The sequence below is a fragment of the Doryrhamphus excisus genome, linkage group LG9, assembly GCF_037039965.1.
Source record: "Doryrhamphus excisus strain RoL-2023G ecotype Guam linkage group LG9, RoL_Dexc_Guam_v1.1, whole genome shotgun sequence".
Taxonomy (NCBI): domain Eukaryota; kingdom Metazoa; phylum Chordata; class Actinopteri; order Syngnathiformes; family Syngnathidae; genus Doryrhamphus; species Doryrhamphus excisus.
The window spans coordinates 14,452,484-14,477,500 of record NC_136365.1 but is presented as its reverse complement, the minus strand read 5'-3'; the positions used below and the strand labels follow the sequence as shown (position 1 = coordinate 14,477,500).

General features: G+C 50.2%; 44 non-coding genes and 11 pseudogenes across 44 annotated transcripts; 17 read left to right on the top strand and 38 right to left on the bottom strand.

Moving 5' to 3' along the window:
* Window positions 1-30: 30 nt before the first annotated feature.
* On the bottom strand, window positions 31-149 carry LOC144901006 (5S ribosomal RNA). Its single transcript, XR_013629196.1, has one exon. It is a non-coding gene; the product is annotated as a 5S ribosomal RNA (ribosomal RNA).
* Window positions 150-279: 130 nt separating this feature from the next.
* Window positions 280-398, bottom strand: LOC144900263 (5S ribosomal RNA). Its single transcript, XR_013628598.1, has one exon. It is a non-coding gene; the product is annotated as a 5S ribosomal RNA (ribosomal RNA).
* A 146-nt stretch (window positions 399-544) lies between these two features.
* Window positions 545-663, bottom strand: LOC144900423 (5S ribosomal RNA). The gene has a single exon (XR_013628755.1). It is a non-coding gene; the product is annotated as a 5S ribosomal RNA (ribosomal RNA).
* Window positions 664-793: 130 nt separating this feature from the next.
* Window positions 794-912, bottom strand: LOC144900726 (5S ribosomal RNA). The gene has a single exon (XR_013628913.1). It is a non-coding gene; the product is annotated as a 5S ribosomal RNA (ribosomal RNA).
* A 146-nt stretch (window positions 913-1,058) lies between these two features.
* On the bottom strand, window positions 1,059-1,177 carry LOC144899908 (5S ribosomal RNA). Its single transcript, XR_013628243.1, has one exon. It is a non-coding gene; the product is annotated as a 5S ribosomal RNA (ribosomal RNA).
* A 130-nt stretch (window positions 1,178-1,307) lies between these two features.
* On the bottom strand, window positions 1,308-1,426 carry LOC144900221 (5S ribosomal RNA). Its single transcript, XR_013628556.1, has one exon. It is a non-coding gene; the product is annotated as a 5S ribosomal RNA (ribosomal RNA).
* A 146-nt stretch (window positions 1,427-1,572) lies between these two features.
* LOC144899907 (5S ribosomal RNA) lies at window positions 1,573-1,691 on the bottom strand. Its single transcript, XR_013628242.1, has one exon. It is a non-coding gene; the product is annotated as a 5S ribosomal RNA (ribosomal RNA).
* A 130-nt stretch (window positions 1,692-1,821) lies between these two features.
* Window positions 1,822-1,940, bottom strand: LOC144900082 (5S ribosomal RNA). Its single transcript, XR_013628417.1, has one exon. It is a non-coding gene; the product is annotated as a 5S ribosomal RNA (ribosomal RNA).
* Window positions 1,941-2,070: 130 nt separating this feature from the next.
* Window positions 2,071-2,189, bottom strand: LOC144899891 (5S ribosomal RNA). Its single transcript, XR_013628226.1, has one exon. It is a non-coding gene; the product is annotated as a 5S ribosomal RNA (ribosomal RNA).
* Window positions 2,190-2,319: 130 nt separating this feature from the next.
* Window positions 2,320-2,438, bottom strand: LOC144899905 (5S ribosomal RNA). Its single transcript, XR_013628240.1, has one exon. It is a non-coding gene; the product is annotated as a 5S ribosomal RNA (ribosomal RNA).
* A 146-nt stretch (window positions 2,439-2,584) lies between these two features.
* On the bottom strand, window positions 2,585-2,703 carry LOC144899880 (5S ribosomal RNA). The gene has a single exon (XR_013628215.1). It is a non-coding gene; the product is annotated as a 5S ribosomal RNA (ribosomal RNA).
* A 130-nt stretch (window positions 2,704-2,833) lies between these two features.
* Window positions 2,834-2,942, bottom strand: LOC144900492 (5S ribosomal RNA; annotated as a pseudogene).
* Window positions 2,943-3,072: 130 nt separating this feature from the next.
* LOC144900994 (5S ribosomal RNA) lies at window positions 3,073-3,191 on the bottom strand. The gene has a single exon (XR_013629183.1). It is a non-coding gene; the product is annotated as a 5S ribosomal RNA (ribosomal RNA).
* A 146-nt stretch (window positions 3,192-3,337) lies between these two features.
* On the bottom strand, window positions 3,338-3,456 carry LOC144900250 (5S ribosomal RNA). Its single transcript, XR_013628585.1, has one exon. It is a non-coding gene; the product is annotated as a 5S ribosomal RNA (ribosomal RNA).
* Window positions 3,457-3,586: 130 nt separating this feature from the next.
* On the bottom strand, window positions 3,587-3,705 carry LOC144900159 (5S ribosomal RNA). The gene has a single exon (XR_013628494.1). It is a non-coding gene; the product is annotated as a 5S ribosomal RNA (ribosomal RNA).
* A 130-nt stretch (window positions 3,706-3,835) lies between these two features.
* Window positions 3,836-3,954, bottom strand: LOC144899898 (5S ribosomal RNA). Its single transcript, XR_013628233.1, has one exon. It is a non-coding gene; the product is annotated as a 5S ribosomal RNA (ribosomal RNA).
* Window positions 3,955-4,084: 130 nt separating this feature from the next.
* On the bottom strand, window positions 4,085-4,203 carry LOC144900330 (5S ribosomal RNA). The gene has a single exon (XR_013628665.1). It is a non-coding gene; the product is annotated as a 5S ribosomal RNA (ribosomal RNA).
* A 121-nt stretch (window positions 4,204-4,324) lies between these two features.
* LOC144900992 (5S ribosomal RNA) lies at window positions 4,325-4,443 on the bottom strand. Its single transcript, XR_013629181.1, has one exon. It is a non-coding gene; the product is annotated as a 5S ribosomal RNA (ribosomal RNA).
* Window positions 4,444-4,573: 130 nt separating this feature from the next.
* Window positions 4,574-4,682, bottom strand: LOC144900540 (5S ribosomal RNA; annotated as a pseudogene).
* A 146-nt stretch (window positions 4,683-4,828) lies between these two features.
* Window positions 4,829-4,947, bottom strand: LOC144900438 (5S ribosomal RNA; annotated as a pseudogene).
* A 130-nt stretch (window positions 4,948-5,077) lies between these two features.
* On the bottom strand, window positions 5,078-5,196 carry LOC144899869 (5S ribosomal RNA). The gene has a single exon (XR_013628203.1). It is a non-coding gene; the product is annotated as a 5S ribosomal RNA (ribosomal RNA).
* A 130-nt stretch (window positions 5,197-5,326) lies between these two features.
* On the bottom strand, window positions 5,327-5,435 carry LOC144900537 (5S ribosomal RNA; annotated as a pseudogene).
* A 130-nt stretch (window positions 5,436-5,565) lies between these two features.
* On the bottom strand, window positions 5,566-5,684 carry LOC144900993 (5S ribosomal RNA). Its single transcript, XR_013629182.1, has one exon. It is a non-coding gene; the product is annotated as a 5S ribosomal RNA (ribosomal RNA).
* A 146-nt stretch (window positions 5,685-5,830) lies between these two features.
* On the bottom strand, window positions 5,831-5,949 carry LOC144900249 (5S ribosomal RNA). The gene has a single exon (XR_013628584.1). It is a non-coding gene; the product is annotated as a 5S ribosomal RNA (ribosomal RNA).
* A 130-nt stretch (window positions 5,950-6,079) lies between these two features.
* On the bottom strand, window positions 6,080-6,198 carry LOC144900158 (5S ribosomal RNA). Its single transcript, XR_013628493.1, has one exon. It is a non-coding gene; the product is annotated as a 5S ribosomal RNA (ribosomal RNA).
* A 130-nt stretch (window positions 6,199-6,328) lies between these two features.
* Window positions 6,329-6,447, bottom strand: LOC144899897 (5S ribosomal RNA). The gene has a single exon (XR_013628232.1). It is a non-coding gene; the product is annotated as a 5S ribosomal RNA (ribosomal RNA).
* A 130-nt stretch (window positions 6,448-6,577) lies between these two features.
* LOC144900329 (5S ribosomal RNA) lies at window positions 6,578-6,696 on the bottom strand. The gene has a single exon (XR_013628664.1). It is a non-coding gene; the product is annotated as a 5S ribosomal RNA (ribosomal RNA).
* Window positions 6,697-6,817: 121 nt separating this feature from the next.
* On the bottom strand, window positions 6,818-6,936 carry LOC144900991 (5S ribosomal RNA). The gene has a single exon (XR_013629180.1). It is a non-coding gene; the product is annotated as a 5S ribosomal RNA (ribosomal RNA).
* Window positions 6,937-7,066: 130 nt separating this feature from the next.
* Window positions 7,067-7,175, bottom strand: LOC144900539 (5S ribosomal RNA; annotated as a pseudogene).
* A 146-nt stretch (window positions 7,176-7,321) lies between these two features.
* LOC144900437 (5S ribosomal RNA) lies at window positions 7,322-7,440 on the bottom strand (annotated as a pseudogene).
* Window positions 7,441-7,570: 130 nt separating this feature from the next.
* Window positions 7,571-7,689, bottom strand: LOC144901018 (5S ribosomal RNA). The gene has a single exon (XR_013629208.1). It is a non-coding gene; the product is annotated as a 5S ribosomal RNA (ribosomal RNA).
* A 130-nt stretch (window positions 7,690-7,819) lies between these two features.
* LOC144900541 (5S ribosomal RNA) lies at window positions 7,820-7,928 on the bottom strand (annotated as a pseudogene).
* Window positions 7,929-8,058: 130 nt separating this feature from the next.
* LOC144899874 (5S ribosomal RNA) lies at window positions 8,059-8,177 on the bottom strand. The gene has a single exon (XR_013628209.1). It is a non-coding gene; the product is annotated as a 5S ribosomal RNA (ribosomal RNA).
* A 130-nt stretch (window positions 8,178-8,307) lies between these two features.
* LOC144899948 (5S ribosomal RNA) lies at window positions 8,308-8,426 on the bottom strand. The gene has a single exon (XR_013628283.1). It is a non-coding gene; the product is annotated as a 5S ribosomal RNA (ribosomal RNA).
* Window positions 8,427-8,572: 146 nt separating this feature from the next.
* Window positions 8,573-8,691, bottom strand: LOC144900766 (5S ribosomal RNA). The gene has a single exon (XR_013628953.1). It is a non-coding gene; the product is annotated as a 5S ribosomal RNA (ribosomal RNA).
* Window positions 8,692-8,821: 130 nt separating this feature from the next.
* On the bottom strand, window positions 8,822-8,940 carry LOC144899916 (5S ribosomal RNA). The gene has a single exon (XR_013628251.1). It is a non-coding gene; the product is annotated as a 5S ribosomal RNA (ribosomal RNA).
* A 146-nt stretch (window positions 8,941-9,086) lies between these two features.
* Window positions 9,087-9,205, bottom strand: LOC144900521 (5S ribosomal RNA; annotated as a pseudogene).
* Window positions 9,206-9,335: 130 nt separating this feature from the next.
* LOC144900125 (5S ribosomal RNA) lies at window positions 9,336-9,454 on the bottom strand. Its single transcript, XR_013628460.1, has one exon. It is a non-coding gene; the product is annotated as a 5S ribosomal RNA (ribosomal RNA).
* Window positions 9,455-9,519: 65 nt separating this feature from the next.
* Window positions 9,520-9,638, top strand: LOC144900325 (5S ribosomal RNA). The gene has a single exon (XR_013628660.1). It is a non-coding gene; the product is annotated as a 5S ribosomal RNA (ribosomal RNA).
* Window positions 9,639-9,784: 146 nt separating this feature from the next.
* On the top strand, window positions 9,785-9,903 carry LOC144900372 (5S ribosomal RNA). Its single transcript, XR_013628705.1, has one exon. It is a non-coding gene; the product is annotated as a 5S ribosomal RNA (ribosomal RNA).
* Window positions 9,904-10,033: 130 nt separating this feature from the next.
* On the top strand, window positions 10,034-10,142 carry LOC144900585 (5S ribosomal RNA; annotated as a pseudogene).
* Window positions 10,143-10,265: 123 nt separating this feature from the next.
* LOC144900391 (5S ribosomal RNA) lies at window positions 10,266-10,384 on the top strand. Its single transcript, XR_013628723.1, has one exon. It is a non-coding gene; the product is annotated as a 5S ribosomal RNA (ribosomal RNA).
* Window positions 10,385-10,514: 130 nt separating this feature from the next.
* LOC144900497 (5S ribosomal RNA) lies at window positions 10,515-10,623 on the top strand (annotated as a pseudogene).
* A 130-nt stretch (window positions 10,624-10,753) lies between these two features.
* LOC144899926 (5S ribosomal RNA) lies at window positions 10,754-10,872 on the top strand. Its single transcript, XR_013628261.1, has one exon. It is a non-coding gene; the product is annotated as a 5S ribosomal RNA (ribosomal RNA).
* A 130-nt stretch (window positions 10,873-11,002) lies between these two features.
* Window positions 11,003-11,121, top strand: LOC131101906 (5S ribosomal RNA). Its single transcript, XR_009119345.2, has one exon. It is a non-coding gene; the product is annotated as a 5S ribosomal RNA (ribosomal RNA).
* A 130-nt stretch (window positions 11,122-11,251) lies between these two features.
* On the top strand, window positions 11,252-11,370 carry LOC131101911 (5S ribosomal RNA). Its single transcript, XR_009119346.1, has one exon. It is a non-coding gene; the product is annotated as a 5S ribosomal RNA (ribosomal RNA).
* A 130-nt stretch (window positions 11,371-11,500) lies between these two features.
* Window positions 11,501-11,619, top strand: LOC131101918 (5S ribosomal RNA). Its single transcript, XR_009119347.2, has one exon. It is a non-coding gene; the product is annotated as a 5S ribosomal RNA (ribosomal RNA).
* Window positions 11,620-23,061: 11,442 nt separating this feature from the next.
* LOC144900270 (5S ribosomal RNA) lies at window positions 23,062-23,180 on the top strand. The gene has a single exon (XR_013628605.1). It is a non-coding gene; the product is annotated as a 5S ribosomal RNA (ribosomal RNA).
* A 130-nt stretch (window positions 23,181-23,310) lies between these two features.
* Window positions 23,311-23,429, top strand: LOC144900996 (5S ribosomal RNA). The gene has a single exon (XR_013629185.1). It is a non-coding gene; the product is annotated as a 5S ribosomal RNA (ribosomal RNA).
* A 130-nt stretch (window positions 23,430-23,559) lies between these two features.
* On the top strand, window positions 23,560-23,678 carry LOC144900725 (5S ribosomal RNA). Its single transcript, XR_013628912.1, has one exon. It is a non-coding gene; the product is annotated as a 5S ribosomal RNA (ribosomal RNA).
* Window positions 23,679-23,808: 130 nt separating this feature from the next.
* LOC144900236 (5S ribosomal RNA) lies at window positions 23,809-23,927 on the top strand. Its single transcript, XR_013628571.1, has one exon. It is a non-coding gene; the product is annotated as a 5S ribosomal RNA (ribosomal RNA).
* A 130-nt stretch (window positions 23,928-24,057) lies between these two features.
* On the top strand, window positions 24,058-24,176 carry LOC144900873 (5S ribosomal RNA). The gene has a single exon (XR_013629060.1). It is a non-coding gene; the product is annotated as a 5S ribosomal RNA (ribosomal RNA).
* Window positions 24,177-24,306: 130 nt separating this feature from the next.
* On the top strand, window positions 24,307-24,425 carry LOC144900724 (5S ribosomal RNA). Its single transcript, XR_013628911.1, has one exon. It is a non-coding gene; the product is annotated as a 5S ribosomal RNA (ribosomal RNA).
* A 130-nt stretch (window positions 24,426-24,555) lies between these two features.
* Window positions 24,556-24,664, top strand: LOC144900589 (5S ribosomal RNA; annotated as a pseudogene).
* A 123-nt stretch (window positions 24,665-24,787) lies between these two features.
* On the top strand, window positions 24,788-24,906 carry LOC144900041 (5S ribosomal RNA). Its single transcript, XR_013628376.1, has one exon. It is a non-coding gene; the product is annotated as a 5S ribosomal RNA (ribosomal RNA).
* The last annotated feature ends 111 nt before the right edge of the window (window positions 24,907-25,017 follow it).

Sequence of the window (25,017 nt, the reverse complement as noted above, 5' to 3'; positions counted from 1 at the left end):
TTCCGTCAGGCGAGAGCAGAAAGCATAAAAAGCTTACAGCACCTGGTATTCCCAGGCGGTCTCCCATCCAAGTACTAACCAGGTCCGCCCCTGCTTAGCTTCCGAGATCAGACGAGATCGGGCGTTCTCAGGGTAGTATGGCCGTAAGCCCTTGCTCATTTTGGAAAAATCCTTTTTGAAGGCAACACTGGCCAACAGGATTCCCACAAAAATCATTGCTTTCCCCAAAGAGTGGGAAAGACCGCCCTCTTCCGTCAGGCGAGAGCAGAAAGCATAAAGAGCTTACAACACCTGGTATTCCCAGGCGGTCTCCCATCCAAGTACTAACCAGGCCCGCACCTGCTTAGCTTCCGAGATCGGAAGAGATCGGGCGTTCTCAGGGTAGTATGGCCGTAAGCCCTTGCTCAGTTTGGAAAAATCCTTTTTGAAGGTGACACTGGCCAACAGGATTCCCACAAAAATCATTGCTTTCCCCAACAAGTGAGAAAGAGCGCCCTCTTCCGTCAGGCGAGAGCAGAAAGCATAAAAAGCTTACAGCATAAAAAGCTTACAGCACCTGGTATTCCCAGGCGGTCTCCCATCCAAGTACTAAGCAGGCCCGCCCCTGCTTAGCTTCTGAGATCAGACGAGATCGGGCTTTCTCAGGGTAGTATGGCTGTAAGCCCTTGCTCATTTTGGAAAAATCCTTTTTGAAGGCGACACTGGCCAACAGGATTCCCACAAAAATCATTGCTTTCCCCAAAGAGTGGGAAAGAGCGCCCTCTTCCGTCAGGCGAGAGCAGAAAGCATAAAAAGCTTACAGCACCTGGTATTCCCAGGCGGTCTCCCATCCAAGTACTAACCAGGCCCGCCCCTGCTTAGCTTCCGAGATCAGACGAGATCGGGCGTTCTCAGGGTAGTATGGCCGTAAGCCCTTTCTCATTTTGGAAAAATCCTTTTTGAAGGCGACACTGGCCAACAGGATTCCCACAAAAATCATTGCTTTCCCCAACAAGTGGGAAAGAGCGCCCTCTTCCGTCAGGGGAGAGCAGAAAGCATAAAAAGCTTACAGCATAAAAGGCTTACAGCACCTGGTATTCCCAGGCGGTCTCCCATCCAAGTACTAACCAGGCCCGCCCCTGCTTAGCTTCCGAGATCGAATGAGATCGGTCGTTCTCAGGGTAGTATGGCCGTAAGCCTTTGCTCATTTTGGAAAAATCCTTTTTGAAGGCGACACTGGCCAACAGGATTCCCACAAAAATCATTGCTTCCCCCAACAAGTGGGAAAGAGCGCCCTCTTCCGTCAGGCGAGAGCAGAAAGCATAAAACGCTTACAGCACCTGGTATTCCCAGGCGGTCTCCCATCCAAGTACTAACCAGGCCCGCCCCTGCTTAGCTTCCGAGATCGGACGAGATCGGGCGTTCTTAGGGTAGCATGGCCGTAAGCCCTTGCTCAATTTGGAAAAATCCTTTTTGAAGGCGACACTGGCCAACAGGATTCCCACAAAAATCATTGCTTTCCCCAACAAGTGGGAAAGAGCGCCCTCTTCCGTCAGGGGAGAGCAGAAAGCATAAAAAGCTTACAGCATAAAAGGCTTACAGCACCTGGTATTCCCAGGCGGTCTCCCATCCAAGTACTAACCAGGCCCGCCCCTGCTTAGCTTCCGAGATCGAATGAGATCGGTCGTTCTCAGGGTAGTATGGCCGTAAGCCTTTGCTCATTTTGGAAAAATCCTTTTTGAAGGCGACACTGGCCAACAGGATTCCCACAAAAATCATTGCTTCCCCCAACAAGTGGGAAAGAGCGCCCTCTTCCGTCAGGCGAGAGCAGAAAGCATAAAACGCTTACAGCACCTGGTATTCCCAGGCGGTCTCCCATCCAAGTACTAACCAGGCCCGCCCCTGTTTAGCTTCCGAGATCGGACGAGATCGGGCGTTCTCAGGGTAGCATGGCCGTAAGCCCTTGCTCAATTTGGAAAAATCCTTTTTGAAGGCGACACTGGCCAACAGGATTCCCACAAAAATCATTGCTTTCCCCAACAAGTGGGAAAGAGCGCCCTCTTCCGTCAGGGGAGAGCAGAAAGCATAAAAAGCTTACAGCACCTGGTATTCCCAGGCGGTCTCCCATCCAAGTACTAACCAGGCCCGCCCCTGCTTAGCTTCCGAGATCGGACGAGATCGGGCGTTCTCAGGGTAGTATGGCCGTAAGCCCTTGCTCATTTTGGAAAAATCCTTTTTGAAGGCGAGACTGGCCAACAGGATTCCCACAAAAATCATTGCTTCCCCCAACAAGTGGGAAAGAGCGCCCTCTTCCGTCAGGCGTCAGCAGAAAGCATAAAACGCTTACAGCACCTGGTATTCCCAGGCGGTCTCCCATCCAAGTACTAACCAGGCCCGCCCCTGCTTAGCTTCCGAGATCGGACGAGATCGGGCGGTCTCAGGGTAGTATGGCCGTAAGCCCTTTCTCATTTTGGAAAAATCCTTTTTGAAGGCGACACTGGCCAACAGGATTCCCACAAAAATCATTGCTTTCCCCAACAAGTGGGAAAGAGCGCCCTCTTCCGTCAGGCGAGAGCAGAAAGCATAAAAAGCTTACAGCATAAAAAGCTTACAGCACCTGGTATTCCCAGGCGGTCTCCCATCCAAGTACTAACCAGGCCCGCCCCTGCTTAGCTTCCGAGATCGGACGAGATCGGGCGTTCTCAGGGTAGTATGGCCGTAAGCCCTTGCTCATTTGGGAAAAATCCTTTTTGAAGGCGACACTGGCCAACAGGATTCCCACAAAAATCATTGCTTTCCCCAAAGAGTGGGAAAGAGCGCCCTCTTCCGTCAGGCGAGAGCAGAAAGCATAAAAAGCTTACAGCACCTGGTATTCCCAGGCGGTCTCCCATCCAAGTACTAACCAGGCCCGCCCCTGCTTAGCTTCCGAGATCAGGCGTTCTCAGGGTAGTATGGCCGTAAGCACTTACTCATTTTGGAAAAATCCTTTTTGAAGGCGACACTGGCCAACAGGATTCCCACAAAAATCATTGCTTCCCCCAACAAGTGGGAAAGAGCGCCCTCTTCCGTCAGGCGAGAGCAGAAAGCATAAAAAGCTTACAGCACCTGGTATTCCCAGGCGGTCTCCCATCCAAGTACTAACCAGGCCCGCCCCTGCTTAGCGTCCGAGATCGGACGAGATCGGGCGTTCTCAGGGTAGTATGGCCGTAAGCCCTTGCTCATTTTGGAAAAATCCTTTTTGAAGGCGACACTGGCCAACAGGATTCCCACAAAAATCAATGCTTTCCCCAACAAGTGGGAAAGAGCGCCCTCTTCCGTCAGGGGAGAGCAGAAAGCATAAAAAGCTTACAGCATAAAAGGCTTACAGCACCTGGTATTCCCAGGCCGTCTCCCATCCAAGTACTAACCAGGCCCGCCCCTGCTTAGCTTCCGAGATCGGATGAGATCGGTCGTTCTCAGGGTAGTATGGCCGTAAGCCCTTGCTCATTTTGGAAAAATCCTTTTTGAAGGCGACACTGGCCAATAGGATTCCCACAAAAATCATTGCTTCCCCCAACAAGTGGGAAAGAGCGCCCTCTTCCGTCAGGCGAGAGCAGAAAGCATAAAACGCTTACAGCACCTGGTATTCCCAGGCGGTCTCCCATCCAAGTACTAACCAGGCCCGCCCCTTCTTAACTTCCGAGATCCGACGAGATCGGGCGTTCTCAGGGTAGTATGGCCGTAAGCCCTTGCTCATTTTGGAAAAATCCTTTTTGAAGGCGACACTGGCCAACAGGATTCCCACAAAAATCATTGCTTCCCCCAACAAGTGGGAAAGAGCGCCCTCTTCCGTCAGGCGAGAGCAGAAAGCATAAAAAGCTTACAGCACCTGGTATTCCCAGGCGGTCTCCCATCCAAGTACTAACCAGGCCCACCCCTGCTTAGTTTCCGAGATCGGACGAGATCGGGCGTTCTCAGGGTAGTATGGCCGTAAGCGCTTGCTCATTTTGGAAAAATCCTTTTTGAAGGCGACACTGGCCAACAGGATTCCCACAAAAATCATTGCTTCCCCCAACAAGTGGGAAAGAGCGCCCTCTTCCGTCAGGCGAGAGCAGAAAGCATAAAAAGCTTACAGCACCTGGTATTCCCAGGCCGTCTCCCATCCAAGTACTGACCAGGCCCGCCCCTGCTTAGCTTCCGAGATCGGACGAGATCAGGCGTTCTCAGGGTAGTATGGCCGTAAGCCCTTGCTCATTTTGGAAAAATCCTTTTTGAAGGCGACACTGGCCAACAAGATTCACACAAAAATCATTGCTTTCCCCAACAAGTGGGAAAGAGCGCCCTCTTCCGTCAAGGGAGAGCAGAAAGCATACAGCACCTGGTATTCCCAGGCGGTCTCCCATCCAAGTACTAACCAGGCCCGCCCCTGCTTAGCTTCCGAGATCGGACGAGATCGGGCGTTCTCAGGGTAGTATGGCCGTAAGCCCTTGCTCATTTTGGAAAAATCCTTTTTGAAGGCGACACTGGCCAACAGGATTCCCACAAAAATCATTGCTTCCCCCAACAAGTGGGAAAGAGCGCCCTCTTCCGTCAGGCGAGAGCAGAAAACATAAAAAGCTTACAGCACCTAGTATTCCCAGGCGGTCTCCCATCCAAGTACTAACCAGGCCCGCCCCTGCTTAGTTTCCGAGATCGGACATTCTCAGGGTAGTATGGCCGTAAGCCCTTGCTCAATTTGGAAAAATCCTTTTTGAAGGCGACACTGGCCAAAAGGATTCCCACAAAAATCATTGCTTTCCCCAACAAGTGGGAAAAAGCGCCGTCTTCCGTCAGGGGAGAGCAGAAAGCATAAAAAGCTTACAGCATAAAAAGCTTACAGCACCTGGTATTCCCAGGCGGTCTCCGATCCAAGTACTAACCAGGCCCGCCCCTGCTTAGCTTCCGAGATCAGACGAGAACAGGCGTTCTCAGGGTAGTATGGCCGTAAGCACTTACTCATTTTGGAAAAATCCTTTTTGAAGGCGACACTGGCCAACAGGATTCCCACAAAAATCATTGCTTCCCCCAACAAGTGGGAAAGAGCGCCCTCTTCCGTCAGGCGAGAGCAGAAAGCATAAAAAGCTTACAGCACCTGGTATTCCCAGGCGGTCTCCCATCCAAGTACTAACCAGGCCCGCCCCTGCTTAGCTTCCGAGATCGGACGAGATCGGGCGTTCTCAGGGTAGTATGGCCGTAAGCCCTTGCTCATTTTGGAAAAATCCTTTTTGAAGGCGACACTGGCCAACAGGATTCCCACAAAAATCATTGCTTTGCCCAACAAGTGGGAAAGAGCGCCCTCTTCCGTCAGGCGAGAGCAGAAAGCATAAAAAGCTTAAAGCACCTGGTATTCCCAGGCGGTCTCCCATCCAAGTACTAACCAGGCCCGCCCCTGCTTAGCTTCCGAGATCAGGCGTTCTCAGGGTAGTATGGCCGTAAGCACTTACTCATTTTGGAAAAATCCTTTTTGAAGGCGACACTGGCCAACAGGATTCCCACAAAAATCATTGCTTCCCCCAACAAGTGGGAAAGAGCGCCCTCTTCCGTCAGGCGAGAGCAGAAAGCATAAAAAGCTTACAGCACCTGGTATTCCCAGGCGGTCTCCCATCCAAGTACTAACCAGGCCCGCCCCTGCTTAGCGTCCGAGATCGGACGAGATCGGGCGTTCTCAGGGTAGTATGGCCGTAAGCCCTTGCTCATTTTGGAAAAATCCTTTTTGAAGGCGACACTGGCCAACAGGATTCCCACAAAAATCAATGCTTTCCCCAACAAGTGGGAAAGAGCGCCCTCTTCCGTCAGGGGAGAGCAGAAAGCATAAAAAGCTTACAGCATAAAAGGCTTACAGCACCTGGTATTCCCAGGCCGTCTCCCATCCAAGTACTAACCAGGCCCGCCCCTGCTTAGCTTCCGAGATCGGATGAGATCGGTCGTTCTCAGGGTAGTATGGCCGTAAGCCCTTGCTCATTTTGGAAAAATCCTTTTTGAAGGCGACACTGGCCAATAGGATTCCCACAAAAATCATTGCTTCCCCCAACAAGTGGGAAAGAGCGCCCTCTTCCGTCAGGCGAGAGCAGAAAGCATAAAACGCTTACAGCACCTGGTATTCCCAGGCGGTCTCCCATCCAAGTACTAACCAGGCCCGCCCCTTCTTAACTTCCGAGATCCGACGAGATCGGGCGTTCTCAGGGTAGTATGGCCGTAAGCCCTTGCTCATTTTGGAAAAATCCTTTTTGAAGGCGACACTGGCCAACAGGATTCCCACAAAAATCATTGCTTCCCCCAACAAGTGGGAAAGAGCGCCCTCTTCCGTCAGGCGAGAGCAGAAAGCATAAAAAGCTTACAGCACCTGGTATTCCCAGGCGGTCTCCCATCCAAGTACTAACCAGGCCCACCCCTGCTTAGTTTCCGAGATCGGACGAGATCGGGCGTTCTCAGGGTAGTATGGCCGTAAGCGCTTGCTCATTTTGGAAAAATCCTTTTTGAAGGCGACACTGGCCAACAGGATTCCCACAAAAATCATTGCTTCCCCCAACAAGTGGGAAAGAGCGCCCTCTTCCGTCAGGCGAGAGCAGAAAGCATAAAAAGCTTACAGCACCTGGTATTCCCAGGCCGTCTCCCATCCAAGTACTGACCAGGCCCGCCCCTGCTTAGCTTCCGAGATCGGACGAGATCAGGCGTTCTCAGGGTAGTATGGCCGTAAGCCCTTGCTCATTTTGGAAAAATCCTTTTTGAAGGCGACACTGGCCAACAAGATTCACACAAAAATCATTGCTTTCCCCAACAAGTGGGAAAGAGCGCCCTCTTCCGTCAAGGGAGAGCAGAAAGCATACAGCACCTGGTATTCCCAGGCGGTCTCCCATCCAAGTACTAACCAGGCCCGCCCCTGCTTAGCTTCCGAGATCGGACGAGATCGGGCGTTCTCAGGGTAGTATGGCCGTAAGCCCTTGCTCATTTTGGAAAAATCCTTTTTGAAGGCGACACTGGCCAACAGGATTCCCACAAAAATCATTGCTTCCCCCAACAAGTGGGAAAGAGCGCCCTCTTCCGTCAGGCGAGAGCAGAAAACATAAAAAGCTTACAGCACCTAGTATTCCCAGGCGGTCTCCCATCCAAGTACTAACCAGGCCCGCCCCTGCTTAGTTTCCGAGATCGGACATTCTCAGGGTAGTATGGCCGTAAGCCCTTGCTCAATTTGGAAAAATCCTTTTTGAAGGCGACACTGGCCAAAAGGATTCCCACAAAAATCATTGCTTTCCCCAACAAGTGGGAAAAAGCGCCGTCTTCCGTCAGGGGAGAGCAGAAAGCATAAAAAGCTTACAGCATAAAAAGCTTACAGCACCTGGTATTCCCAGGCGGTCTCCGATCCAAGTACTAACCAGGCCCGCCCCTGCTTAGCTTCCGAGATCAGACGAGAACAGGCGTTCTCAGGGTAGTATGGCCGTAAGCACTTACTCATTTTGGAAAAATCCTTTTTGAAGGCGACACTGGCCAACAGGATTCCCACAAAAATCATTGCTTCCCCCAACAAGTGGGAAAGAGCGCCCTCTTCCGTCAGGCGAGAGCAGAAAGCATAAAAAGCTTACAGCACCTGGTATTCCCAGGCGGTCTCCCATCCAAGTACTAACCAGGCCCGCCCCTGCTTAGCTTCCGAGATCGGACGAGATCGGGCGTTCTCAGGGTAGTATGGCCGTAAGCCCTTGCTCATTTTGGAAAAATCCTTTTTGAAGGCGACACTGGCCAACAGGATTCCCACAAAAATCATTGCTTTGCCCAACAAGTGGGAAAGAGCGCCCTCTTCCGTCAGGCGAGAGCAGAAAGCATAAAAAGCTTAAAGCACCTGGTATTCCCAGGCGGTCTCCCATCCAAGTACTAACCAGGCCCGCCCCTGCTTAGCTTCCGAGATCGGACGTTCTCAGGGTAGTATGGCCGTAAGCCCTTGCTTGCTTTGGAAAAATCCTTTTTGAAGGCGACACTGGCCAACAGGATTCCCACAAAAATCATTGCTTCCCCCAACAAGTGGGAAAGAGCGCCCTCTTCCGTCAGGCGAGAGCAGAAAGCATAAAAAGCTTACAGCACCTGGTATTCCCAGGCGGTCTCCCATCCAAGTACTAACCAGGCCCGCCCCTGCTTAGCTTCCGAGATCAGACGAGATCAGGCGTTCTCAGGGTAGTATGGCCGTAAGCCCTTGCTCATTTTGGAAAAATCCTTTTTGAAGGCGACACTGGCCAACAGGATTCCCACAAAAATCATTGCTTCCCCCAACAAGTGGGAAAGAGCGCCTTCTTCCGTCAGGCGACAGCAGAAAGCATAAAACGCTTACAGCACCTGGTATTCCCAGGCGGTCTCCCATCCAAGTACTAACCAGGTCCGCCCCTGCTTAGCTTCCGAGATCGGACGAGATCGGGCGTTCTCAGGGTAGTATGGCCGTAAGCCCTTGCTCATTTTGGAAAAATCCTTTTTGAAGGCGACACTGGCCAACAGGATTCCCACAAAAATCATTGCTTTCCCCAACAAGTGGGAAAGAGCGCCCTCTTCCGTCAGGCAAGAGCAGAAAGCATAAAAAGCTTACAGCATAAAAAGCTTACAGCACCTGGTATTCCCAGGCGGTCTCCCATCCAAGTACTAACCAGGCCCGCCCCTGCTTAGCTTCCGAGATCGGACGAGATCGGGCGCTCTCAGGGTAGTATGGCCGTAAGCCCTTGCTCATTTTGGAAAAATCCTTTTTGAAGGCGACACTGGCCAACAGGATTCCCACAAAAATCATTGCTTTCCCCAAAGAGTGGGAAAGAGCGCCCTCTTCCGTCAGGCGAGAGCAGAAAGCATAAAAAGCTTACAGCACCTGGTATTCCCAGGCGGTCTCCCATCCAAGTACTAACCAGGCCCGCCCCTGCTTAGCTTCCGAGATCGGACGAGATCGGGCGTTCTCAGGGTAGTATGGTCGTAAGCCCTTGCTCATTTTGGAAAAATCCTTTTTGAAGGCGACACTGGCCAACAGGATTCCCACAAAAATCATTGCTTTCCCCAACAAGTGGGAAAGAGCGCCCTCTTCCGTCAGGGGAGAGCAGAAAGCATAAAAAGCTTACAGCATAAAAAGCTTACAGCACCTGGTATTCCCAGGCGGTCTCCCATCCAAGTACTAAGCAGGGGCGGGCCTGGTTAGCTTCCGAGATCGGACGAGATCGGGCATTCTCAGGGTAGTATGGCCGTAAGCCCTTGCTCATTTTGGAAAAATCCTTTTTGAAGGCGACACTGGCCAACAGGATTCCCACAAAAATCATTGCTTTCCCCAAAGAGTGGGAAAGACCGCCCTCTTCCGTCTGGCGAGAGCAGAAAGCATAAAAAGCTTACAGCACCTGGTATTCCCAGGCGGTCTCCCATCCAAGTACTAACCAGGCCCGCCCCTGCTTAGCTTCCGAGATCGGACGAGATCGGGCGTTCTTAGGGTAGTATGGCCGTTAGCCCTTGCTCAATTTGGAAAAATGGCCAGTGTCGCCTTCAAAAACGATTTTTCCGAAGTGGACTAGGGCTTACGGCCATACTACCCTGAGAATGCCCGATCTCGTCCGATCTCGGAAGCTAAGCAGGGGCGGGCCTGGTTAGTACTTGGATGGGAGACCGCCTGGGAATACCAGGAATTGTAAGCTTTTTATGCTGTAAGCTTTTTATGCTTTCTGCTCTCCCCTGACGGAAGAGGGCGCTCTTTCCCACTTGTTGGGGAAAGCAATGATTTTTGTGGGAATCCTGTTGGCCAGTGTCGCCTTCAAAAAGGATTTTTCCAAAATGAGCAAGGGCTTAAGGCCATACTACCCTACGAACGCCCGATCTCATCCGATCTCGGAAGCTAAGCCGGGGTGGGCCTGGTTAGTACTTGGATGGGAGACCACCTGGGAATACCAGGTGCTGTAAGCTTTTTATGCTTTCTGCTCTCGCCTGACGGAGGAGGGCGCTTTTTCCCACTTGTTGGGGAAAGCAATGATTTTTGTGGGAATCCTTTTGGCCAGTGTCGCCTTCAAAAAGGATTTTTCCAAAAAGAGCAAGGGCTTACGACCATACTACCCTGAGAACCCCCGATCTCGGAAGCTCAGCAGGGGTGGGACTGGTTAGTATTTGGATGGGAGACCGCCTGGGAATACCAGGTGCTGTAAGCTTTTTCTGCTCTCGCCTGACGGAAGAGGGCGCTCTTTCCCACTCTTTGGGGAAAGCAATGATTTTTTTGGGAATCCTGTTGGCCAGTGTCGCCTTCAAAAAGGATTTTTCCAAAGTGCGCAAGGGCTTACGGCCATACTACCCTGAGAACGCCCGATCTCGTCCGATCTCGGAAGCTAAGCAGTGGCGGGCCTGGTTAGTACTTGGATGGGCGACCGCCTTGGAATACCGGGTGCTGTAAGGTTTTTATGCTTTCTGCTCTCGCCTGACGGAAGAGGGCGCTCTTTCCCACTTGTTGGGGAAAGCAATGATTTTTGTGGGAATCCTGTTGGCCAGTGTCGCCTTCAAAAAGGATTTTTCCAAAGCAAGCAAGGGCTTACGGCCATACTACCCTGAGAACGCCCGATCTCGGAAGCTAAGCAGGGGCGGGCCTGGTTAGTACTTGGATGGGAGACCGCCTCGGAATACCAGGTGCTGTAAGCTTTTTATGCTTTCTGCTCTCGCCTGACGGAAGAGGGCGCTCTTTCCCACTTGTTGGGGAAAGCAATGATTTTTGTGGGAATCCTGTTGGCCAGTGTCGCCTTCAAAAAGGATTTTTCCAAAATGAGCAAGGGTTTACGGCCATACTACCCTGAGAATGCCCGATCTCGTCCGATCTCGGAAGCTAAGCAGGGGCGGGCCTGGTTAGTACTTGGATGGGAGACCGCCTGGGAATACCAGGTGCTGTAAGCTTTTTATGCTTTCTGCTCTCGCCTGACGGAAGAGGGCGCTCTTTCCCACTCTTTGGGGAAAGCAATGATTTTTGTGGGAATCCTGTTGGCCAGTGTCGCCTTCAAAAAGGATTTTTCCAAAATGAGCAAGGGGTTACGGCTATACTACCCTGAGAACGCCCGCTCTCGTCCGATCTCGGAAGCTAAGCAGGGGCGGGCCTGGTTAGTACTTGGATGGGAGACCGCCTGGGAATACCAGGTGCTGTAAGCTTTTTATGCTTTCTGCTCTCGCCTGACGGAAGAGGGCGCTCTTTCCCACTTGTTGGGGGAAGCAATGATTTTTGTGGGAATCCTGTTGGCCAGTGTCGCCTTCAAAAAAGATTTTTCCAAAATGAGCAAGGGCTTACGGCCATACTACCCTGAGAACGCCCGATCTCGTCCGATCTCGGAAGCTAAGCAGGGGCGGGCCTGGTTAGTACTTGGATGGGAGACCGCCTGGGAATACCAGGTGCTGTAAGCTTTTTATGCTTTCTGCTCTCGCCTGACGGAAGAGGGTGCTCTTTCCCACTTGTTGGGGGAAGCAATGATTTTTGTGGGAATCCTGTTGGCCAGTGTCGCCTTCAAAAAGGATTTTTCCAAAATGAGCAAGGGCTTACGGCCATACTACCCTGAGAACGCCCGATCTCGTCCGATCTCGGAAGCTAAGCAGGGGCGGGCCTGGTTAGTACTTGGATGGGAGACCGCCTGGGAATACCAGGTGCTGTAAGCGTTTTATGCTTTCTGCTCTCGCCTGACGGAAGAGGGCGCTCTTTCCCACTTGTTGGGGGAAGCAATGATTTTTGTGGGAATCCTGTTGGCCAGTGTCGCCTTCAAAAAGGATTTTTCCAAAATGAGCAAGGGCTTACAGCCATACTACCCTGAGAACGCCCACTCACTGATTGGTGATTGAGTGCAGGTGAGAGTGGGAGCAAACAAAAGGCAACCCTGTGTGTGTACTCCCTGTCTTCCGATTTCTTTTGAAGATTTAGCCAAATTTCTGTCTAAAAACGTAATATTTGTACGAAGCAACCCTACGCCCCCACCACCACCAACCGCGGTTGGGGTGGCGTCAAATGATGCCTATAAGAGGGAAAATGGAGCGAGCAGAGAAGGAAAGCGTGGACGAGACAACAAATGCAGACAACAAGTATGAAAGACAATTAACAGTGGCAGTGGAAGTAGTAGGACAGGAAAAAGTAACGATGATGGAGATATGTAAGAAAATTGGAGAAGAATGTGGACGAGTGGTGGGATGCCGCCAAAAATCCCTGACAAAATTCGAAGTTACTACAGAAGACAAAAAAGGAAAGGGCCGTCTGCTGGACGGCATCACATTGAAGACCAATAAGATAATAGCGTCAGAAATTCGTAATGACGAGCTCGTAGTCTCATTCCTTGGCCTTCCAGTGTACATTGAAGATGAGGTGATCCTGAAGAAGCTGGAGGAATGGGGAGTTCAGGCAGTGTCCACCATCAGAAGGCGCATGTGGCCCGGCACCGACATTGCAGACGGAACACGCTACCTAAAGGTGCGCTTCAACGAAAAAGTCCGCTCCCTACCATTTGCAACTAAGTTCGAGACCCTCGAGGGGGAAGAACACTTTCGGGTGCTACACGACCGCCAGAGGAAGGTATGCAGATTGTGCATCCAGCCCGGCCACATTATCCGAGACTGCCCGGAGTTTAAATGCTTTAAATGTGGCGAGCAAGGCCACTACGCCAGAGAGTGTGAGGAGAGTGAAAGGGGCGATCGCGGCCCATTGCCGATGCAGGCTGAGGCGGTGCTGGGGGGCGGCTTGACAGCAGAGGCGGAGATGCTGGTTGAGGGAGCGCTGGAGAGAGACATGGAAACGCCGGCAGCTACAGTGCTAAGTGAAGCAGAAGAAAAGAGAATGGAGAGGACGCCAACGCCAATAGAGGTGGCAGCGGCGACGAAGATGACAGCAGCAACGGCAGCTGCGGTGAACATCAGGATCACTGCAGCTGCAAGGATGGAAGACGAGAAACAGAGTCCTGGCAGCAGTGGCAGCGGAAGCCGTACGACGAGAGGAGAGCCAGAGAAGAGGTCCACACGTGGAGGAACGGTGGCGGAGACCGGAACGCAAGGAGCGGACACTGCGCTCACCATCGGGGACCACGGCGGACAAAGAGAGGTTCGTGAGGACGGCGCAAGCGAGACGGCAGAGCTGAAGCGCAAACGGAGCGACGGGAGTGAAGAGAGTGTGGAAGAGGTAACAGCAGGACGAGAAGACGAGACAACAGGAGGGGACACGGTCAACGAAAGTAAGAATGACATCGTTGACAAGAGGCATAATCATGGGGAGGAAAGAGGGAGGAGGGTGATTGATGGGTTCAAGGTGATTGAGGGAATCTGGGGAGAGGAAAGGGAGCTGGAAGTGTGTGGGGCAACAACGAGTAAAACTAGAGAGAGTCTAAAAGATGTATCGAGTGAGGGAGAAAAGGGTAACGGGGGAGGGGGAAGAGACGAAGGGAACATTACATCATCCCCAAGTGAGGAGTCGGATAAGGGGCAAGAGGGTTTGACAGTGCAAGAGGAGACCAAGGGAAGAACAGGTGATCGGAAGGAGATAAAGAAACTGATCAGATTAATGTAGAATTAAAAGTGGGGGGTGTCAGACTTTTCACCTTCTCACTTGAAGTCAATGCTGACGCTTTCCTCATTCAATGGGAATGGACTAAGAAATAAAGAGAGACTGCTTTATGCAATGCAAATATGTAAAGAGGACATCGTTTGTCTGCAAGAGACTAACTGGGATGAGGGGGTTATAGATTATATAGAGAGAGTGGATTGGGGAAATATTTGTTAATAATGGAGAGAAGAATGCAAGGGGTGTGGCAATATTAGTTAGGAAGGGAGTGGTGGAAGATGTAAAGGAGTGTGGGAAGGATGGGAAGGGGAGGGTTTTAGGGATTGAGTTTCATTATGGTGGCAAAACATATCAGCTATGGAACATCTATGCACCAAACGATGAGAGGGAAAGGAAGGTCCTTTTTGGGAGTTTGAAGGATTTCATGGAAGGGAACTGTGTGATGGTTGGGGATTTCAATGTGTGGTGTGGGAGTTTGGATGTGTGCACAGGGATGAGGTTCAGGGATGACAGCTCAAGGGGGGTTCTACTGCAAAATATGAGAGCAAATGGAATGGTGGATGTATGGCGGGAACGAAACCCAGCAGGGAAGGTGTTCACAAGGAAACAAGTGGTAGGGGGGGTGCTCAAACAAAGCAGAATAGATTTGGTTTGGGCAAAAGAAAACATCTTAAACAAGATAGGATCAATCAAATATAAGATGACTGCAATCAGCGATCATGCAATTGTGTGTTTGACTATATCACAAGGGAGGGAGGGGAAGGGAGGCGGGGTGTGGTGTTTGAATGGAAGCTTACTGCACGACACTAAATATAAAAATCAAGTGGAGACATGCATTGCAATATGGATGAATGAAAGTATGTATGAGGATAATGTTGGGGAATGGTGGGAAAGGGTCAAGAGAGCAATTAAAATATTGAGCATAAAATATGGGAGAGATAAGAGCAGGAGAGAGAAAGAAAGAGAAAGGAGGCTGAGGGATGAGCTGGACAAGGAGAATGAAAAAATAGACAATGGGGGAAGTGATCTAACGAAATACATAGCCCTAAAATATGAATTAGAGGATATAGAGGAGAGGAAGTGTAGAGGGGCGATGGTGAGAAGTAGAGCAAGATATGTGATTGAGGGAGAAAAATGTAGTGGATATTTTCTGGGCTTGGAAAAAACAAACCAGAAAAGGAGCTTCATAGGGGAGATAGAGGATGGGGACGGGGGGATCATCACAGATGGATTTGGAATAGTGGAGAGGGTAGAGCAGTTTTATAGGGACCTATTTAAGGAGGAAAAAGTCGACAAAAGAGTCATGGAACAGCTTCTAGAAAAGGTGAGGGTCAAGGTCAGCGAGGGAGATAAATTAATAAATGAAAGAGAAATAGACAGAAGAGAGATAGAGCAATTAGCGAATTAAAAAGGAATAAAAGTCCAGGTTCGGATGGACTGATAGGAGAATTTTATATTGAGTTTAAAACCATACTAACTCCAGTACTATATAGATTATTTAAGTGGATGGAGGAGACAGGGGAGATGCCAAATAGTATAAGAATGGGGGTTATAAGTATAGTATATTAAAAGGATGGGAGGGAAAAATTAGAAAACTATAGACCAATTAGTATGCTGAATAATGACTATAAAATACTGGCAAAAGTAATCACAAACAGGTTGAAGAGAGTCATAGGGAAAATTATAGGGAAAACACAATCTTACGGCATACCTGGGAGGGACATCACAGACACAATATGTAGTATTAAGGATGTAATTGATTATATGAAAAAAGGTGGTGGAGGGATTATCATGAGCATAGATTTAAATAAGGCTTTTGACAGGGTGAATCACGAATATTTATTTACATTGTAACGATCGCGCCCTCCTATAGAGGTACGAGGCTACAACGCAAAAAGGGAAGGTCACGGGGGGAACGGATATCAGCTGTAAGAAAAAGGAAGGACTGTCGAAAATGTTGGGTAGCCACACCACGGCAGTTTAATTGCACCAAAACAACCCCGCATGTCATCCCCTCCCAACCAACCATCCCACCCGGCAACAAAGACAATCATGAAACACCCAAATTAATCCCGAAAGTTTACCCCCCCACCCCGCAAGTGTCCAAAAGTTCCCGAAGAGTCAGTGCTCATTCACAAAACAGTGGCGAAAGCCGCGGTTCCACTCACGACCACGCATCCGCTTGTCCGTCCGATCCCGGGTCCGGAACCTTGCCCACGGTCCAATCGCTCAAGCCAGGAGGGAAAAGGAAATCCCGTCAGGTGTCGCTTGACAAAGTTGGTCCTCGTGGGTAAAACGCCGGCTCTCAGCATCCATTTGCGTGTGTGACGTCACAATTGTCTCTCTTCCTCCACCACCCCGGGCGCGCTGGAAGAGCCTCCTTAAATATTCGCCACCTACAGGCGAGTCTGCTCACTGCAGTCGCCCTTGCAGATGAGGAGGATGCATGATAATGATGATGATGCTTGTATATATGGTCCTGTACCTGTTCCCCCGTACACAGATCATGACAGTAGTTTTTTTTTTTACAGCCGAGTATCTTGTAGCAACGCACTTATGGACCCCACTACCTCAGCTGATGGACTTTGTGGCCATTACATTCCCCCCCCCCCCCAGCCAGCGGCTTACCGGGGCCGTAATAGGGCTTCATGTCTACCACATTTATAGTGTCCACCTTTAACTAATCTGTCATCCACCGAACACTATAGTTTACAGGACCCATTTTTTTCTCTACCCGAGCAGGACCTACCCATCTGGGAGCAAGTTTGGCAGAGAATTTTGCTGAAGCTTTGGACAGTGGGTGTGCCCTAACCCAGACCAGATCCCCGACAGCAAAGTGTACATCTCTGCGACGCGCATTATAATATCTGGCTTGTCGAGCTTTGGCCGCACCAACATGTCTCTCCACTTCATTGTGCAACTGTGTGTGTGTATGTATTGTGTGGTATGCGGATGTGTGTGGTGATGGAGCTTTGTGTACTAGTCGTTCCAGCGGTCCCATCAAGTTTCTACCAAGGGCCAACATGGCGGGAGTGGTGCCTGTTGTCTCGTGGACTGCTGTGTTGAGAGCAAGCCGAAACTCAGGCAACCATCCATCCCAGTCTTGATGATGGTTCCCCACAAAGGAGGCAATCATTGTCTTCAATGTCCGATTGACTCTTTCAGTCATGTTTGTTTGGGGGTGGTAGGCTGTGGTCAGCTTATGGGACACTCCCCAAGCTTCACACAACCGGGACATCAACTGACTAGTGAACTGGGGGCCACGGTCGGACACCATGTATTTAGGAACTCCCCATCGGGTGAAGATGTCGTTGAGGGCGCTGTGATCGGTGAACACGTCGAAGGTGGTCCCCTCAAGGAAGTGTCTCCACTTTTCAACAGCCCAAACAACAGCCAGGCATTCCTTTTCCGCAGTGGAATAACGTACTTCCGCACCATGGAGGGCTCTGGAGGCAAAAGCAATGGGCCGTTCCTCGCCTTCCACGCCCTGCATCAGGACAGCTCCCAGGCCTACGTCGCTGGCATCACAGTGGACCTGGAAACTGACATGTGGATGGGGTTGAGCAAGGACTGGCGGTGACTGCAGCAAGGCTTTGAGGTGGTTGAAGGCCTCTTGGCAGCTTGGGCTCCATTCCCAAGGCACATCCTTCTTTTTTAGATGGTTTAAGGGCGCTGCGAAGTCAGCCAGCCTGGGGATGAATTTGTGGTACCAGCCCACCAACCCCAGAAACCTCTGGAGACTTTTCAGGTCAGTTGGAGGCGGGTAGGCAGTAATAGCCGAGATTTTAGCTGGATCCACCTCCACCCCTTTCCCGGAAACCAGATGTCCCAAAAAGGTGAGCTGGCGTTGGAGCAAGTGACACTTTTTTACGTTGAGCGTTAGGTTTGCTTGATGTAATTTTGCAAACACAGCGTCAAGGTCGCGGAGATGTTGTTCCTCTGTCTTCGAGAATACAATGATATCGTCAATGTACACAAAACAGGTCCTGCCCCTCAGCTCACCCAAGACGGTCTCCATCAACCGCTGGAAGGTAGCCCCGGCGTTCCGCAGTCCGAAAGGCATAACCTTGAACTGGAACAAGCCAAGGTGGGTGGTCATGGCAGTCTTCTGCTTGCACTCCACATCCATGGCCACTTGCCAGTATCCGCTCTGCAAGTCTAGGGAGCTGAAATAGGTGGCGCCGAGCAGAGACTCAAATATCTCATGGACCAGGGGCATGGGGTACGCATCATGCAGTGTTTTGGCATTGAGGCCCCTGTAATCCACGCAGAACCGGGGTGTCCCATCCTTCCGGGGAGTCAGCACTACAGGAGATGCCCACGGCGATGTTGATGGCTCAATTACTTCATCGGCCAACATTTTTTTGATTTGCTCTCCGATTATTTGCTGTTTTTGGCAGGACACCCTGTAAGCCCTCCGCCTCACCGGCACCTCATCGGTCGTCCTGATTTTATGGGTAATGATCCGGGTGGCCCCAGTGGTCTCAGTCCAAACGTTTGGCCACTTCTGCAGCAGCGGCCTCACAACTTCGGGCTGAGCCTCAAGGAACGGAATGTTGGATGGGTGGCTTTTGGGCTCCTCGACAACAGCCATGTAAAAATTCACAGAAGACTGAGTATGACTCCAGTGTAGTTTATCTCGGGTCTTGTTGAGAAATCTAAACTCCTTCCCACCTGACATAGCATATTTGCGGAGATGAGGTTTCAGTGTTATCTCAGTCAGGGCCATGAAGTCAAGACCTAGGAGCAGCGGCATACACAAATGATTGTCAGGCATCACATGTACTATCAGGGTGCCGTGGAAGTCCTGCAGGGTGAGGAGCAGGGTGGCTTTTCCAAGGGCCCTGTTCTCTTGCCCATTGGCCATGATGAACCTTGGAATTCCGCTTGGCTCTAGGATTTCCCCCTCCTTCCTTATCGCCTTCCACAAGGAGTGACTCATCAGGGAGTAGGAGCACCCTGAGTCAAGGACTGCATCCCCATGCGAACCTCGCAAGCTTACAGGCACGACCAACAGTGCTTGTTCTCCCACTGCAAAGGCGAGGTCAGCTGCTGTGCCTCAGCTTGACCCCTGCTCCGCCTTCTTGCCCGGCCTTTTCACTGGGTTAGCCTGCTGTACACGACTCCAATAGTCCTTGGTGTTACTCCAGTCCCTCTCAATCAGGGAGCCAACCTTAACCATCTGGTCCACTGTGGATACGATACCCCGCAATCCGCTGGCCAGCCTCGGGTTACAGGCACCGAGTATGCGCCGCACGATTTCCTCTTCCACCATGTCAGGTCTCCATTTTAGGCACAGGGCGCGGTAATCGTATGCAAAGTCACGCAGACATTGATTGGGGGTTTGCACGTTGGAACGGAGCTGCTCTTCGATCTCCGATTGGTAGTCGGTGGGTAAAAAAGCCTCAAGAAAGGACTGCTTGAAGGTAGCCCAGCATGTTATTTCACTGCGGGCAGCCAACCACCAGCTCCGTGCAGGTCCCTTTAGGACGGCATTGAGGGTTCCCACCAGTTCGGCATCACTCAGAGGCCTGAGAGCCAGGAAGTTCTCACACTGCTCAATGAATTCTGTTACATCAGCAGAACTCCTGGACTCTCCAAACTGGGGAAACTCCATCCTTATAGGGGGTCGCGCTGTGACCGCCGGCGGAATGGGAAAGGTGGCATCGATGGCGGGTGGCTGGTTGCTGCCTGATGCTGGAGGTGCAGGGGTGGAGAAGCTAGCAGGTCTCCAAGGCAGGCGACTCTTGGTCAGGGTCTTCTTAAGTGCTTCGTCCCACCTTGCATCCCGGCGTTTCAAGCAGGCTACGACAACTTGATCAAAATGTTGTAGTTTGGTGTCCACATATGCCTTTAGTTCTGCCGTCATCGTCTCCATCGCCGCTCTAAGCCCCTCCTCTCGACTGAGTGTGCTGTCCACGGCCTCCTTGAGCCTATTCTCCAACACGTCTACCTTTTGTTGGAGGGCTTGAAAGTGTTCCATGTACAGCCCGGTTTCGTCATCGCCCTCATCAGCCTGTGCAGCGTCCTGATCTGGCTGGTCCAAATACATGGACCCTAACAGGCTGGATAGTTCGGTGACTGCTGTGTGGCTATGCCTGTAGGTGACATGTCGGCAGGGCTCAAGGAGCGGCGTCAGGTCCTGGGCTGCTTCAGCCCCGTCCACTCTGTCGTCCTCGTCTGACCCCTGCTGGCTGGAAGCTGACATAACTCCGGTTTATGTATGCAAATGTATATGCTGTATGTTATGCTGTGTGTAAAAGTAGATGTGTGACAATATGCTTGGATGGAAAAAAGGTGGAAATACCTAGGCCAAAATTGTTTACTGTATAAATTACTCTTGCGCAAAATGCGCGTTCCAGTGAATGAGGGCGCTAATGCCCGTGTGTGTGCGTGCGTAAATGTGCGCGAGCAGATCTTGTTCCAGCCCACAACTAGTCGGAACGCAGCGCGCGCGTAAAGTTTACCCTCCCCAAATGTATATACCAGAAGCACTGGAAAAACTTATGAAACGCTGATATCAATACTACCACAACCCCGGGCCCCCCGTACTAGCCACCACTCTGTAACGATCGCGCCCTCCTATAGAGGTACGAGGCTACAACGCAAAAAGGGAAGGTCACGGGGGGAGCGGATATCAGCTGTAAGAAAAAGGAAGGACTGTCGAAAATGTTGGGTAGCCACACCACGGCAGTTTAATTGCACCAAAACAACCCCGCATGTCATCCCCTCCCAACCAACCATCCCACCCGGCAACAAAGACAATCATGAAACACCCAAATTAATCCCGAAAGTTTACCCCCCCACCCCGCAAGTGTCCAAAAGTTCCCGAAGAGTCAGTGCTCATTCACAAAACAGTGGCGAAAGCCGCGGTTCCACTCACGACCACGCATCCGCTTGTCCGTCCGATCCCGGGTCCGGAACCTTGCCCACGGTCCAATCGCTCAAGCCAGGAGGGAAAAGGAAATCCCGTCAGGTGTCGCTTGACAAAGTTGGTCCTCGTGGGTAAAACGCCGGCTCTCAGCATCCATTTGCGTGTGTGACGTCACAATTGTCTCTCTTCCTCCACCACCCCCGGCGCGCTGGAAGAGCCTCCTTAAATATTCGCCACCTACAGGCGAGTCTGCTCACTGCAGTCGCCCTTGCAGATGATAATGATGCATGATAATGATGATGATGCTTGTATATATGGTCCTGTACCTGTTCCCCCGTACACAGATCATGACAGTAGTTTTTTTTTTACAGCTGAGTATCTTGTAGCAACGCACTTATGGACCCCACTACCTCAGCTTTGTGGCCATTACAACATTACTTAAAAGAATAGGGTTTGGAGATAGGCTGGTAGGCTGGATAAAAAGAATGTATAAAAATGCCGTAAGTGTTATAAAAGTTAACGGTGTTCTAACAGGATTAATAAGATTAGAAAGGTCTGTCAGACAGGGCTGCCCGATGTCTGCCTTATTATACTCTCTATCAGCCGAACCGCTGGCATGGCTACTGCAAGGGAACAATAATATTAGAGGGATAAATATACCAGGAGGACAAAGGAGCTTAGTATACCAATATGCAGATGACACAACTATCACAGTAAAAGATGAGGAGAGTGCAGGAGAAGTACTGGAAAGTATAAAAGCCTATGGTAGGGCATTGGGGGCAAAGGTCAACATTGGGAAGTCGGAGATGATATATATAGGAGTAAGTGAATCAGGGAAGAATGAGATGGGGTTAAAGGTGAAGAAGGACTATATGAAGATCTTAGGGATAAATGTGGGAATAGAGGGAGTAGAAGGAAGGGATAGACAGTACGAAGGAATAATAAACAGTATGAAGAATACATTGAAATTTTGGAAAAAGGGAGGACTAAAATTAAAAGGGAAAGTGGTGGTGGTGAATGCACTGCTAATGAGTAAAATGATCTACGCAATGAGAGTGTTGGATGTGCCTGACAGGGTGGTGAAAGAAGTGGAGGGGTTGGTGAATGACTTTTTGTGGGATGGGAAAGGGGCCAGAATAGCACGGGAGGTTTTAGAGAACGAATACAAGGATGGTGGTTTAAAACTAGTAAGTCTAGAATGCAAAAAGAAGGCAATGAGGGTGAAGACAATGGCGAACTATTTAGCTGCGAAGAATGATCAAGTGTGGAAGGCTTTTCTGAAGGAAGCAATCAGTCAATGTGGGGGGTGCGGAGAGAGTGGTGTATACATGAAAATGAAAAAAGGAATGTTGAATGGAGTGAGTGAGTTTTACAAAGAGGTGTTGAGTGCATGGGGGGAGTTTGTAAAGAACATAAGCTATGAATGTCAAAATCTAAAACAAATATGGGAACAACCTGAATCCAAAAATCACAAGCGACGGAAGAATGATGGACAATATGCTGACAAGGAGGGCAGGTATAAGAAAAGTTAGAGATATAGTGTATGAATATGTACCTGGTTTCATGTCAGCACAGGTGATGGTGGATGAAGTGAAATTGAGGGGGGATGATATTGGGGTGGGAGAGGTGGAAAAAGTGATGGGCAAAATCAAAGATGGGATGCCGAGGGAGTGGAGAATGATGATTGAAAGAGGGCATAAGGTGGGGGAAGACTGTGAGCTGGAACACAAAAGGGAAAAGTAAGAAAAGACTAGAGAATGTAAAAACTAAGATACTGTATGCATATTTTAAAGGAGAGAATGTTAGAAGGCCGGCATCGGAAAAAGTATGGGAAAAAGCAATAGAAGGAATGGATGTAAAGAAAATATGGGCAAATATGAGAGTGAAATGGAACACCAGTGAATGTGAGCACATGGACTTCATGCTAAGACACAATAGAATATTCAATAATCTAATTATAAGCAAATTTGATGATAATGTAAGCAAAGAATGTGAAGTATGTGAAAAGAAGGTAGAAACATTTATGCATGAGTTCATAGAATGTGAAGGGTTAACAACATATTTTGACAAAATGAGAAAGCTCATAACGAGTTGTTGGGGAGGAAGATTTGTAAGGGACATGGACTGGAAAGAATTGTGGTTATTTGGTGTAAATAAAAGGGTGGGAGAATGTAATGCAAATCTGTTAAACTATACATTGAGCCATGCAAGATATGCTGTTAAAGTACGAAGAAATATGAGTCACTATGACAAGAGAAATGCGGATGTATGGCAAATTTTTAAAAGTATAATGAAAAAAGACATTTCCATTTTGCACTATTACTTGGAGGAGGGGGAATTCTATCATGCTTTTGTCAAAGGGAATACAATGGTGTATATAAATGAAGAAATGGGACTGAAATTCAGAATTGATGTGTAAAAAAAGGAAAAAAAAAAAAAAAAAAAAAGAACGCCCGATCTCGTCGGATCTCGGAAGCTAAGCAGGGGCGGGCCTGGTTAGTACTTGGATGGAGACCGCCTGGGAATACCAGGTGCTGTAAGCTTTTTATGCTGTAAGCTTTTTATGCTTTCTGCTCTCCCCTGACGGAAGACGGCGCTCTTTCCCACTTGTTGGGGAAAGCAATGATTTTTGTGGGAATCCTTTTGGCCAGTGTTGCCTTCAAAAAGGATTTTTCCAACATGAGCAAGGGCTTACGGCCATACTACCCTGAGAACGCCCGATCTCGTCTGATCTCGGAAGCTAAGCAGGAGCGGGCCTGGTTAGTACTTGGATGGGAGACCGCCTGGGAATACCAGGTGCTGTAAGGTTTTTATGCTTTCTGCTCTCGCCTGACGGAAGAGGGCGCTCTTTCCCACTTGTTGGGGGAAGCAATGATTTTTGTGGGAATCCTGTTGGCCAGTGTCGCCTTCAAAAAGGATTTTTCCATAACGAACAAGGGCTTACGGCCATACTACCCTGAGAACGCCCGATCTCGTCCGATCTCGGAAGCTAAGCAGGGGCGGGCCTGGTTAGTACTTGGATGGGAGACCGCCTGGGAATACCAGGTGCTGTAAGCTTTTTATGCTTTCTGCTCTCGCCTGACGGAAGAGGGCGCTCTTTCCCACTTGTTGGGGCAAGCAATGATTTTTGTGGGAATCCTGTTGGCCAGTGTCGCCTTCAAAAAGGATTTTTCCAAATTGAGCAAGGGCTTACGGCCATACTACCCTGAGAACGCCCGATCTCGTCTGATCTCGGAAGCTAAGCAGGGGCGGGCCTGGTTAGTACTTGGATGGGAGACCGCCTGGGAATACCAGGTGCTGTAAGCTTTTTATGCTTTCTGCTCTCGCCTGACGGAAGAGGGCGCTCTTTCCCACTTGTTGGGGGAAGCAATGATTTTTGTGGGAATCCTGTTGGCCAGTGTCGCCTTCAAAAATGATTTTTCCAAAATGAGCAAGGGCTTACGGCCATACTACCCGGAGAACGCCCGATCTCGTCTGATCTCGGAAACTAAGCAGGGGTGGGCCTGGTTAGTACTTGGATGGGAGACCGCCTGGGAATACCAGGTGCTGTAAGCTTTTTATGCTTTCTGCTCTCGCCTGACGGAAGAAGGCGCTCTTTCCCACTTGTTGGGGGAAGCAATGATTTTTGTGGGAATCCTGTTGGCCAGTGTCGCCTTCAAAAAGGATTTTTCTAAAATGAGCAAGGGCTTATGGCCATACTACCCTGAGAACGCCCGATCTCGTCCGATCTCGGAAGCTAAGCAGGGGCGGGCCTGGTTAGTACTTGGATGGGAGACCGCCTGGGAATACCAGGTGCTGTAAGCTTTTTATGCTTTCTGCTCTCCCCTGACGGAAGAGGGCGCTCTTTCCCACTTGTTGGGGAAAGCAATGATTTTTGTGGGAATCCTGTTGGCCAGTGTCGCCTTCAAAAAGGATTTTTCCAAACTGAGCAAGGGCTTACGGCCATACTACCCTGAGAACGCCCGATCTCGTCTGATCTCGGAAGCTAAGCAGGGGCGGGCCTGGTTAGTACTTGGATGGGAGACCGCCTGGGAATACCAGGTGCTGTAAGCTTTTTATGCTTTCTGCTCTCGCCTGACGGAAGAGGGCGCTCTTTCCCACTTGTTGGGGGAAGCAATGATTTTTGTGGGAATCCTGTTGGCCAGTGTCGCCTTCAAAAATGATTTTTCCAAAATGAGCAAGGGCTTACGGCCATACTACCCGGAGAACCCCCGATCTCGGAAGCTCAGCAGGGGTGGGACTGGTTAGTATTTGGATGGGAGACCGCCTGGGAATACCAGGTGCTGTAAGCTTTTTCTGCTCTCGCCTGACGGAAGAGGGCGCTCTTTCCCACTCTTTGGGGAAAGCAATGATTTTTGTGGGAATCCTGTTGGCCAGTGTCGCCTTCAAAAAGGATTTTTCCAAAGTGCGCAAGGGCTTACGGCCATACTACCCTGAGAACGCCCGATCTCGTCCGATCTCGGAAGCTAAGCAGGGGCGGGCCTGGTTAGTACTTGGATGAGAGACCGCCTGGGAATACCAGGTGCTGTAAGCTTTTTATGCTTTCTGCTCTCGCCTGACGGAAGAGGGCGCGCTTTCCCACTTGTTGGGGGAAGCAATGATTTTTGTGGGAATCCTGTTGGCCAGTGTCGCCTTCAAAAAGGAT